General features: G+C 31.9%; 1 long non-coding RNA gene across 1 annotated transcript; it reads left to right on the top strand.

The window, feature by feature from the left end:
• Positions 1–4,385: 4,385 nt before the first annotated feature.
• Positions 4,386–11,070, top strand: LOC143235102 (uncharacterized). The gene is made up of 3 exons (XR_013018918.1): positions 4,386–4,446; positions 8,854–8,888; positions 10,443–11,070. It is a non-coding gene; the product is annotated as an uncharacterized LOC143235102 (long non-coding RNA).
• Positions 11,071–12,894: the final 1,824 nt, after the last annotated feature.

The raw sequence follows: 12,894 nt of genomic DNA, 5'->3' as shown, positions 1-12,894 counted from the left end.
CCAACAAAAATATTATGCTTACCGTAATAAAAGTATTAGGAATGTTATTCCCACCGTGGCAAAAACAAGTGGAGGCGTAAATATCTTTTCTATGATTGGTGCTGAAATTAAAACAATGTTATCATTGTTTAACATTGATATTCTTTCTCAATAAATATTTTCAAACCGCACCAGTTGGGTTATATTTAACCTGTGAAAAATATTTAATTTCAACTCATTACAAATTTCAATACCTATAACTAAAGGCAACCAACGAGAATGAAGCGTCGAAACCATTTGTTATAATCCCAGTCCAAACTTAAATTACAGAAGATGTTTTTATTAAATTAGATATATAGCATCTTTTTTTAAATAAATGTGTCGAAAAGACATCCCATATATACAGATCATTGTACAAACATTTATATAAATATTTATGGAGTTTTACTAAAATAATTTATGTCCAAAATCATAGACGTACGAAGAATGTTTCAGAGGGTGGCTGTACAATTTATGTTCCATTGAGTTTATATTTTCTGCTTCAGTTTTGTCTGAATTAAAATTAAAAATCTGTCCAAGTAACTGTAGGTATTACAAGCTAGAAGGGCTATTCCGATCGTACACAATTTCATTACCATTATTAGTAGCCGCTGATTATGTCAGTTTTAGACCAGTTACACTTTCCAAATTTTACATAGACTCTTCTCTGTATATCGGATTCTAATACCAGTTTTAAAACGGCTAAATGAATAAATGTCCATTGCATACTTATACTGTAGACTTTGAAGATACAGTGTGATTCCCACTGTTTCAATCATTTTTCAAATGAAAACAGTTGCTGATTTGTAAACTTTTAGCCTATAATCCTTTGTCAACTCAAATTGTTTATTACTCTGTAAACAATAGAAATATGTGTCCAGCGTCATCACAATACTTTTTTGTTGTTTTTCAATTGTTTCTTCTCTTCAGTAATCATTATAAATGATGATGTTGTGCAGGATAGATTAGAGTTCCTTACACTCCTAACTTGTCGAATTCTAAAGTCTTTTCTGATTTATTGGAAAACTGAGCCCCCTTTTAAAACATTGTCCTCACTTCTACGTAGTTACCAACCATCACACATAAGAATATTTTTATTTCGGAAATATTTTGTAATCATTCGGATATAAGATGCTAAGCATGTGGCCTAATGTGCCATAATTTGCAAATACAACAATACGCTACTGTATTTTATATTCTGTATTGTGAGAACGTATAATTCAGATCGTTAGAAGAGATAAACGTATTTTTAAACAAAAAAAACAGGAAAGTCGGAGAAAATTAAGAACAAACGGTGATAATAAAAATAACGCAGTTATATTAAAACTAACAAAAAAAGAGAAAATAAAATCTTAGAAGGTAACTGATAAAAAACATTGAAACAAAAACCAGTCAAACTTCTGTTTCAAACAAAAATGTAATAAAATCAGGGATACCAAAGAATAAAATTACAACAAAATAATTTGTCTGAATAGTAGAAACAGGTCACTTGGCTGAACTTGGTATTAAGTTCATAGCGTAAGTTGGTTTACTCACTATATAAGAAGTGGATAATATTAAACTACATAAATAACATGACTTGTCAATGATACTGACTAGAAGTTCTAAAGTTATTTGAGAGATAAGCATTTGCAGCAATAGAATTTCTAAATATAACTGAGATAAAGTGGTTCTTAGTGCGGTTATAAGTATCTAATAAAACTTACGTTTACATGCATCCCGTGAAGAGGCTCCGGGGTTTGTAAATCGTCTTTCGGGACAAGCCGAACATTTGTAGGATCCAAAATAATTACTGTAATGATCCTTAGGACACGGGAAAATTTTTCCTGTTTTTTGCTTCTGAACTGTCCAGGAGGGCAGGGAACTTAATGAAAGGAATAATTTTTAACGTATGTATTTAACCATATACTAAACACCAAAAATCTGACAAAAACAAGGGAATTAAATAGTGTAACAGAACCAACACAAGCTCGTAAACATTTAGTTTTATAGACAAATATGTTATAGTATTTATAAGTTTTCTGTAAAAGCTGCTTTGTTAATACATTTTCCAAAAGAATCGTCAAATACATCGAACGTACAGAAAAAAAAAATAGTGACGATCAATTAGAAATAATGTTTATGTGTATACATATGAAAAATATATTTTTATGTATTGCAGATCGATTTATTCTTGTTACCTTAAAAATATTACATAAAAATACACAAAAATAAATTAAAAATTCTGATTTCGTATCTCAAACGATATTCTACAGTTTTCATAACACTGAAAACACTTTCCAAGATTTTTCATATAAAAGGTTTATATGTGTTTTAAATTTATTCTGCGTTAAATTATGAAACATTTAGTATGGTTTAATATTTACTAATTAATAAAATAGTTTCCATAATTTAGTTTGTTTGTTTGGAATTAAGCGCCAAGCTACACATTAGGCTATCAGTGCTCTGATTTCAATGGGTATCGAAACACGATTTCTTGCGGTGTAAGTCTTCAGACAAACCGCTGTACCACTGGGAGTTATATTCATAAAGTAACCTCTTTTTCACAATAATACCACAACTTAAATATTTGAAAAATGTTTCTAATGTACGATATTTTCCGCAACACACTTATTAATGGTTTTGTGAACATTTTGTGGGCAATTGTTTGTATTTTTGTAAACTTTTTCTGAAACACGATGCAACGAATAGTTGAAAACAAATGAACCTGGGGCAATTTGAATAGTAGACCGCAACGCTATTCATTTGGAAACACTTGCCATTTTCATCACGTATAGTAACTTGCAGGTCTAATAGAAATTTTACCTAACTGGTAATATTTTATGTGATAATGTAATTAGTTCAGGTATTTTTGTATTGTGATATTTCGTTTTAACTGAGAGTCACAAAAAGTTTATTACATATATTGCTTACTCTACATATTATCTTAAAACATATCGTGTCCATCCAAGTTACTTTGTGTCTCTGTGAAAAAGAAATTTAAAAAAATTCAAAGCCGATTTTTCATCATCCTCTTGTGAAAAATATTCTAGAAGAAATATTCTAACAAAAACACTTTACAAGGTTTCAGTAAAAACATTTGAGTTGTGATGAATCCAAATGTACTTCATGTTTTATCTTTAAATTAATGAAAACACATGTTTCTACGAAACAGATTTTTTTCCCATAAATAAATAAGAAGAAAGAAAAACAAAAGTAAATCGTTATTCACAACTTACAGCTATCACTTTTCCCTAACATGTATCCATATGGACAAGTGATGTTGGTATCTGGTGACGAATAAACTGAAATAAAAAGTAAATAAAACTGTTAAAATATGCCAAGTTAACCATTTTACTGAAAAATATTAAACAATCTTTTCTGTATGTTTTAACACAAAGTTTTAATGACGATATATGAAATTGTCTAGTTAACCTTTTCTGTTTATAAACGATTTATAATTTTTTGTAAATTTATAAGTGTAAACCATCAGTTAGTTAAACATCTTAAGCTGGAATGTTTATATCACATCAACATTCAGTAACATAAATGAGTCTTATGTCGGCATGATACTCACAGGGAACATCTCTGATGAGTTTGAAATTTTAAAGTCAAGATAATGCATAATACTAGAAACTATGTCTGAAGAATTACGGGAAAATGCTCTAATAGAAAGATTGCGGATCTTTAACATCATTGAAGTAGCTTCGAGCTTTCCTTACAAAAAGACTGTGTCTGCGTGTCTTTGGGCAAAGAGAAACAACACTTTTAGCGCTCCTGATCGTCTGTCTATCAAGCTCTTTAAGAGCTTGTTGGATCTTACAACCCAAATACTCACAGGTGGTCTTACCTGTGTCCCATACTCGCCAATTGCTCGAGTCCTCAGACATGGAAGGGTCCACGATGCTGTGCTTGTTAATATACTTTTGACTTTTCTCATCATTATGGGATCCCCATTTATTGAATTCTCCCGGGGCTTCACAATGACTAAGACCACCCTTGAAAATACCCACCAAATTAGTTCAGTATTGAGTCTTTTATAAACGAAAGTTGAGCTCCAAGGGACGCGTGAATGCGTAGAAATGTGTTCCCATATAAGTTTATTGTTCAATAATCTTTATTTTTGTTGATCATATAGGAGTGCTAAATGTAATAAACTGTCATCTATTTATGATAATTTTCGGGTTATAGTTCTATTACATCTGTTTAGTATTCCTTTTTTTTTAGTTAGTAGTTACACCTCACGATTATTTTGCTTCATGAACACTCAGAAAACTTTCCCCTCCCCCCTGGTCACTTCTCCTGTCTCTCCGATATTTCTTGATGGGTTACTCTATAAGACATAAACTCTGTTAAAGTTCACAGAGTGACAGAAGCTATTCGGAAGGGTCATTTCTAGTTTGCCAATGAAAAACAAATGTCCCCCTTTTGAAAGCTCTCGGATATTAGGTATCGTATTTTTGATTTAGTAGATGTTTGCAAAGTCCACATGACCCATGAGAATATGGAACTCAGAGAGTAGCTTATTTGGTGCAATAAAAAAAAACACACTTATATTATATTTGAGAAATGAAAATTAAGGAATATATATTTATACATACAATACGATAGGCCCGGCATGGCCGAGCGTGTTAAGGTGTGCGACTCGTAATCCGAGGGTCGCGGGTTCGCATTCCTGTCGCGCTAAACATGCTGGCCCTTTCAGCCGTATGATTGTTATAAAGTGACGGTCAATCTCACTATTCATTGGTAAAGTGTAGCGTTTTTTCATTATTATCATTCCCTGATTTTAGCTTCTTACAATTATGTTACTTAATGCATCATTCCCTGGTTTGTGTTTACATTATTATTTTGGTCTGAATTACTTAATTTTCAGCCATTTTTACAAAAAGTGTTTGTGCTATTTCTTGAATGATCATGCTCTAAGATGGACATACTTTTCAAGGAATTTCACATTTCTTGCAAACAGCTTTGTATCTTACTTCAATTTTATTATTTTTAATCAATTTTCATCCTTTTTTTGGGGCTCTTTTAAATGAATGTATGACACATACTTTTAAAAGGGAGTCAACTTTTCTACAGTTAATATTGGTTGCTTGTTAATTGATATATTGAGTAAACTACTTAAATGTACTAGCTTTTTAGAAAGTTCACTGATAAAGTTCTATATCTGTATCCTACAGCTATTACTCATTTCCCAAATAAGAAAGTTATTAAAATTAGACAAATTACCATTTTTTTCAGTTTATCAAATATGGATAAACTGGTGTATTGCTTATTTGAAACTGTACATACTCAGTGTTACAGCATTGAATAGATTTTTCTCCAAAATGAAAGAAAACATTATCTGACAAATTTCAATCTTTGTAGTTTAACAAATAAACCTGATGATGAATAGAAACTTTCAGTGTACATTATTGCACTTCTGTATTCACATCCTTACAGTAATTCTGAACAAATAGATTCAGAAACAACAAAACAGCTGAAGTGACAACAATTCTTTTAACACAATAAGTGATAAAGTTTGAAGCCTAACTATATTTGTTACTGTATAATGCCTACTTTTTTATTCCCTGACTGATGGGTTTAGATAACAGTTATTGCCTATAAGCTACACAACTCTTGAATTTGATGCTTTCATCAATAATTAAGTGTTTACTAGGACCAAATTCAATGTTATAATAATAATGGTAACTGATATGTATAATGGATATATTTTCCAGATAGAATAAAATCAAAGCTAACCTCATTGTACTTTGTGAATACCATTGTCTATGAAGTGAAGAAAGGAAGTTATTTGTTCAAAACTATTTCTGGACATTTCTAAACAAACAGATGGTGAGCTAAAATGTTTCCATTAGTCTACAGGTTGATTCTTCTCTTCCTCTCTTGAGAACTAAATTAGAAAGCTCCATCTTGAAAAAAAAAATGAAAATAATCAACAGGTTGAATGTTATGTTCAAGCCGGTTATTTTCAGATAGATCTAATTATTGCATCCCTGCTAGTTATCAGTTGCAGGTTGTTGCACTTGTAGAGGCTGTGCTACAACTGCAGAAGCTTGCTACAGCTGGTCAGATCTTCCTCTCCTTCCACTTCCTCTGTATACAGCACTGGCAGGCATTTGAGGATATTTTAGGACTTCATCTCTCCAATCTTTTCCATTTGTAAGACACTATTTACTGGGTTGTGAATAGTGTTGTGGCAGTTCCCAGTTGCTTAGGGCATCTACCTTGTAGTCAGTAGCAGGCAGGATCCACATTACTATCAGTTTCAAAGCTTAATAGTTGTACATTATCACTGCCATTTGTTATATTATTTTGTGTTTTATTAGTTTTGATCTTGCATGTGTGATGTGGATGCCATTTTTATAATGTCCAAAATACTATAGAAATTGAACCTTCTTCTTTTTACATTTTGCATCTTTGTGATAATCAGAGACAAATGGTGTTACTTTTCAAATATAATGCTATAAGATATTTCCCCAACTCTTTGTTTTCATTCACCGAGGGCATATTTGGTGTTACAAAGCCAAAAGACGTGATATATTTTTGCTAAATAGATAAAGGGTCATTATTATATTTTTTATATATACAAGTTTGTTTGTTTTTATGGGAGTTATAAATTAATATTTTCATCTCTATAGACTATAACATAAACTTGTAAACTGTTTCTTATGATACAGAATCATTGTTGTTTTAAAGTTGATTATAAAGATACTATAAAAACTGACTTACCTGTTGAGACTAATTGAATATAACAAAGGTATCATAATGATACCTTTGATTAATCAGCTTCTGATGTTCAGAAAATATATAAGTTCAAAAAATCGATGAACAACAAAAATAATAAGCCATATAATCTTGGTATCTTTAAAAAATAAACATTTCTTTGTTGTAGGAAAATTGGAAATTACTAAATTAAGTGTGAAGAAAGGTGTAGTAACATAATAGTTATAAAAAGAAGACTATCATGACACACCAGAATTGTTTCGATTAGATACTGAAATAATTTGACATATGAGACTAATTTTATTTGTGTTTTATGATTAAAAATAAACCATGGAACAACAATTTTAGGTATAAAAGAGTATGAAAAAGTATTTAAAACATTTAACTTAAAAGGGAAACTATTATGGGCATTTATACAGCAAAATAATAATATGACATGAAACGTGATTAAAATATAAATGTTAATAAAAGGTAAATAAAGGAATTCAAAACAAATAAATAAATATTTTTTATGGATAATAAGTACAAAGAAATATCAGGGTTAAAAAAGTAACAAACTTGCACCTTAACGCAACAGCTAATTTTCCAAAATATGGTTTTTCATAAAGCCATGCAAACAGATTAGTAAAGGACAAGCAACAGTACCCATCTCCAGTGATGGGAAAAGTTGAAGTTAGTCTTATTTGCTTCTTCCTAATCCTAACCATAAATAATCTTTGTTTTATCTTTCCTTGACCAACTGTATTCTTACAAGTTCACATCTGTCTGATTCTTATATCTTCAATTTTTATGATTCTGAACTCCTTCTCCTTAATTCCCCCAATTGGAATTTCTCTTGTTAGGTTTGTTATGGCAGAACGTGGTCAGATTATTTAGTATTGGTTTCACATTTTAGTTCTCAGTATTTTTGTCTTTACTTGATTCTTCTCACCATACTTTGCCTCTCATCTCTGGGCCAAAGCCTGAGGTGCTGCACCATGCTCCTTAGAATTTTTGTAGGTGATTATCATTCCCTGTTTCTTTTCTCCACAGTTTTTTGTGGTAATCCTAATTAAATTTAATCAGAAGCTAAAATCAATCCTTCATTTTGCCCTTAGTTTACACACTGTTGCAAACTGAAACCTCCACCACTATACCTTGCTTTAGTCCCCAATTTCCTGTTTAAGAATTTCTAATTTACAACTTTGTTACCTGGTATATGATTCATTGAGGTTGTCAGTCATTACTAAATCCACTTGGGTCACACTTTTATGTACACAGGTGGATAATTCTGTATTTTTACCTGTAGTCTTTTACCCAAATTCTCTCTCTCTCTCTTCTCCTCCAACCACTTTCTTCTATCTGCAGTATATCAAAGATGTGGTGTTCATTAATACTTCTGAAGTTTTCCTTGCTGACACTCAATTTTCACTTGAGAGTGTTTCTTAAGCCCTTTCTCAGTTTTGCTCAGCCTTTTTCCATCTGCCTGTGAGTGACTAGTCACCAAAATCTACACTTGTTCAACTTATAGTTCATGAGAGATAATTTGGTGATGGGGACCATGGGTTCACGAAAACCAACTAACTCTTTGATCACACACAGACATGTGCATCTTCTCCACTGAATCTTGCATGCACAGAATAATTACTGAAATCTTACCTAAAATAGTTCATATGCCCCCTCCTCCAGCCCAGGATTTGTATTGGTGGCTTGCCTCTCTGGCATCACCATCAATGTGCCACTATCTTTATCTAAGATGAGTCTGTACCTGATCACTAATGCTTCATCTCATCATTTGAATGTGCTCCAGCTTCTGGTAGTCTGTTGAGCATATTCACTGTTCTTTCCCTTCTTCAGGGATTGTTTCTTTTATGTTGCATTTCGGTAATTCAATGTTGTTTTTTCCTATATTACTTGCCAAGAGGTAACTCAGTCCAGGACCTTGTGCCTTTAAACCCTGGATCTTCTTTATTGTGCCAGTTGTCAGTGAGTTAATCTGATTCCACTTCCAGTATATGTTATGTTGAAAAATAAATAATTTTAACAAGTGGTAATTTTTAATACATCATAAACACAAAAAATAAAAGTTATGGTTTGTTTTCTGTGTTTCAATGTCTTGTATAAATTCTTTGTTTTCTGCCATTGCAGCAGTTTCATCAAGGAAGGAAGAATGGATAAATCAGGTGTGTACATTACAACTGTGCTTATTGTTTTTAGTAATAGTACGCTTCTGTAGAGATATTATTTGTAGTGTTTTCAACTGTTATATATAATACATATAAAACTATTTTGGACTTTGAGTAAGTGTGGAATAACTCCCCAGCTAACTGTCTTGTTACCAGATTATAAGTTTGTTGAGAACTGATATCAGTTTAATGTCTGTATAGCTACATTTTTATATTTTAGATGAAGGTGATTATTTCTTTGCTTTTGATTGAGAATTTTTCACCACAGTAACAATAGATTTACTTCTGTCTAGATATTCTAAAAAGCTGTTTATCACTTTTCGTATTAGTAGAAACCTCCATTCTGCTCACAAATAATTGGATGGTTATTAGAAGGTTCTCTAGCATTGCAGAATATAAGATATTGTTGTATTTGTTTTGTTGATTATTAGAAACTCATATCAAACTACTCGTTATTTTACCCATCAACACTTTAACCAACATGTAACCAAGAAACTATATCTACAATAACTTTAAATGTCGGAAGTATATCTTCTTAAAATTTCCAAGCATTTAGTGAAAGTTATGACTCTTTTTATACATCTTACAGTTTTTACTTGTAATTAGCATAGCCTTTAGAATTTTCTAAAGTGTCAAAAAGATTTTTAAGATTAAACCTCATATTTTGTTTGTTATTTTCTATAACCTAACTCTGTACAAGTGTGGTCCATTTTACTAACCTTTTAATGACCAAAAAAAAAACAAGGTAAATCTACCATTTTTTTCTTCTAGAATAACTGCAGATTGTTACATAAAATAAGTTACTTATCCTAAATAGTCCCAGACTTCTAACAATTTAAATTTTGTCTTCATTCAGTTTTATTGTTTTAATATTCTTTGAACTACGTAAGTATGCACCTATAAACACCTGGTAGACAAGTAACTAGAGTAAAATAAACAAAACTAAATTATGTAGCACTTGTGCATTTTACATGCATAGATTCCTGAGAAACTGTTTCACTCATGTTTTCTTGTCTATTCTAATAATATTCTGAGTTTCACATTGTATTCACTTTTGTAACAATAAATAAGAAATATACTTATAAAAGCAAGACTTTTAGAACTTAATTGTGGATCTTGTACTTTATTGTAGTAAGCCTGGATAAAAGTTAACACTTGTTAATACTTTTCTGAATTAAATTAGGAACACAAAATAATAACATGCAAACATTATATAATATCCTATAATTAATATTATTTAAGTAGCTTTCTAACTAAGCTATAAGTGTATTAAAATACATCCCTTGGTCAAGGTGTACTCAGCAATGCAAATTTTTAGCCTGTAGCCAGAATAATTCAACAGCTGTAGTGATTGTGAGATAGCCTGTTTGTAATTCAGTAAATTAAAATATACTTATAAATATAAATATACTTAAAAATGTCACAGAGAATTATGAATATTTTTAAAAGACAATGTGTAGGAAGAGATGTAGAGCTAGGAAAACAACTCTATCATTGTTGACCCTTATTAAAGTTTTTGTTTAAAGTGATGTTTATTATTCTTACTGGTAGTCAGACATCAATCAAGGAAGAGTTTTTTTCCATCTTCAACATGAATTTCTTCAGGTATGTGACAATTCCTTCTGTGTGCAGAAGAACATTTATCCCACCACAGTTTGTAGTTCTAATACTTAACCACAGATACTTTTCAACCAACAACTTCAGCCAAGTAAGTATCTAATGGTTAGATTATGTACAAAATATCTGAGGAGGTCAAGATCCAACACCCATGTAACTGTGGTGAGAACCAAACCATTCTGATTTTACTAGTTGTCAGTCTTCTAGAGTTTTGCATTGATTTGTGTGGTCACAAAACTGGTGATCATGGAAGGGAAAGAGTTATTATGGGTAGAATGTTGTATTGTATGTTGTGTTGAATGTCTTATTATGTAACATGTTAACAGATAATAAGTCAGTAAAACCACTTGCCACTGATTTGTCTGCCAAGGCATTATACAGACACTGTTTAACATCTTGAGTAAGTGGTTGCCCCAGATATCTACGGGTACTTGTGCGAAGTTGGAAATCCAAATTGTAAAATTAATGGTTTAACCTCAAATTTTTTTTGACACTGAAGGAAGAAAGATCCAGACAATTAAGTTTACATTATTCACCAGGTGAAAAAAACAAAACAGTTAAGTGTGAATACCAGATAATAGGAATATACTAAATTTGTTATTTTTAAGAGCAATATTGATAGATTTGTTAAATTTAAAAGAGGAAGTTCTGATTGGCACTTTTAATGTATAGCATTGAATGCAAATCAAAAATTCATTGTACAGTTTAAGGAAAACAAAGGAGTGCAACTGACCCCTGTAACATTGATAGGACAAAAAATGGGCAATTTTAAAAAAATATTTCTTTAACTTTTAACTGTTATAAATATAGACAGTGCAAAAAATACAACAAAACTAAAAAAAATTTTTGTGTAATATTATATTTACGTTAATAACTTAAATCACTATGATTTATGTGTGTGAACTTTGTATTTGTAAAGTATTTACCATTATATGTTTATTTTGATACCTTTTCTTGTTTCTGTATGACACATGTTCATGTATTGTTGGATATGTATTGTGCCAGCTCTGACTACTCTCTAAATTTGTAGAAGATTTTAGAGAGTAAGAGCCAACAGCATTCATTTTATGAAAATGTCAGTGTGTTTTTGAACATTGTTGAACATTGGAGATTCTCACTTGAAACTATTTAAACCAACATGCCATGAGACAGATTATATTGTTGGTTGCTATGGTCAATATACTAGATGCCTTGGAAACTGTAATTGTGAATGATGTTTATTCATTGTAAAACTACCAAATTTGACCAAGAACGTTTACTGAATTCAAACATTATGAACGGTTCAACTTCAGAGAATCAGGGTTCAAAATTTTCTATTTAAAGCCGGACATGTCCGTTAAAAAATCAAGTTTGACCGGCACTTTCCCATCTATCACCGGACATCGTGACCGGTGGTCATATTCCCAACATATCAGACACAAATACATCGTCCCCTCAAAAATAAGTGAGGCAAAAGCTGTGTATGCACAGACCAAAGATTTTGCTTAAACGTATATTCTATAATAAGTGGAAAATAACTTGCAAAATTTAAGATTTAATTTAAGACAAAAAAAAAAACAAATTAAAAAAAACGGTCGTGAACGCTCACAAAATGCGCTTTTTAGGTCGCCTTATCCGTGCTTTCCCGGATAGTCATGTGACTGCCAAACATTCACGACGATCTGACCATGGCATCTGATAGTAAAAAAACGGGAAAGTTTACGATCTATTTTATTTTATTTTTATTGATCTAATCTTTGACAATTTTTCATTATATGGGTATTTGAGCACATGTGAGTTTTTTTCAAGGCATTCTGTTGGGGTAACCTGGAAAATTTTCCAAAATCTGGATGATTTGACATGAAATGACCCATAGCTAGTGTATTATCTAAGCTGAGGGGATGGAGGCAGGATACAGGAGATAGAGTTTGTAAGCCTACCCCTAGGGTACAGGCCGTACTTTGGGGCTTGTCAGGTGATGGACGGCGCTTGGCGGTGGATGACGCAGGAACTCTTGTGTGATTAGCTGCCAAGTGGATAGTTCATCACAGTGGCGGGTGTTGGGTGCATGGAGGGGAGCCCGGAATACTCAGATCAGTGACAGAAACTGACTCTTTGAGAAAGGAAAGGTCTGCATGGTCAAGTACTGACTTGGAGTCTAGCAACCACACAAACTTGATTATCCGGAGTAATGATCTAAAGTCACTCAATATAGATAAGAGTTTAAATTCTGAGCAGAAATCGAATGTAGACTATGGCCAAGTTCCAATAGTAAAATCAACACATAAAGCTAAAAAATTAATGTCATTGGCAAATGTTATAAATAAAATAATGATACGTACTAGTTTCCCTTGCACAAAGTTCTGGGTGATATAAAGTTATCTATGTCACCTGAGCCCCATTCGTG

Source organism: Tachypleus tridentatus, chromosome 12, assembly GCF_004210375.1.
Source record: "Tachypleus tridentatus isolate NWPU-2018 chromosome 12, ASM421037v1, whole genome shotgun sequence".
NCBI classification, from domain to species: domain Eukaryota; kingdom Metazoa; phylum Arthropoda; class Merostomata; order Xiphosura; family Limulidae; genus Tachypleus; species Tachypleus tridentatus.
Note: the sequence above shows the minus strand (reverse complement) of the source record. Positions and strands in the feature narration are given on the sequence as shown.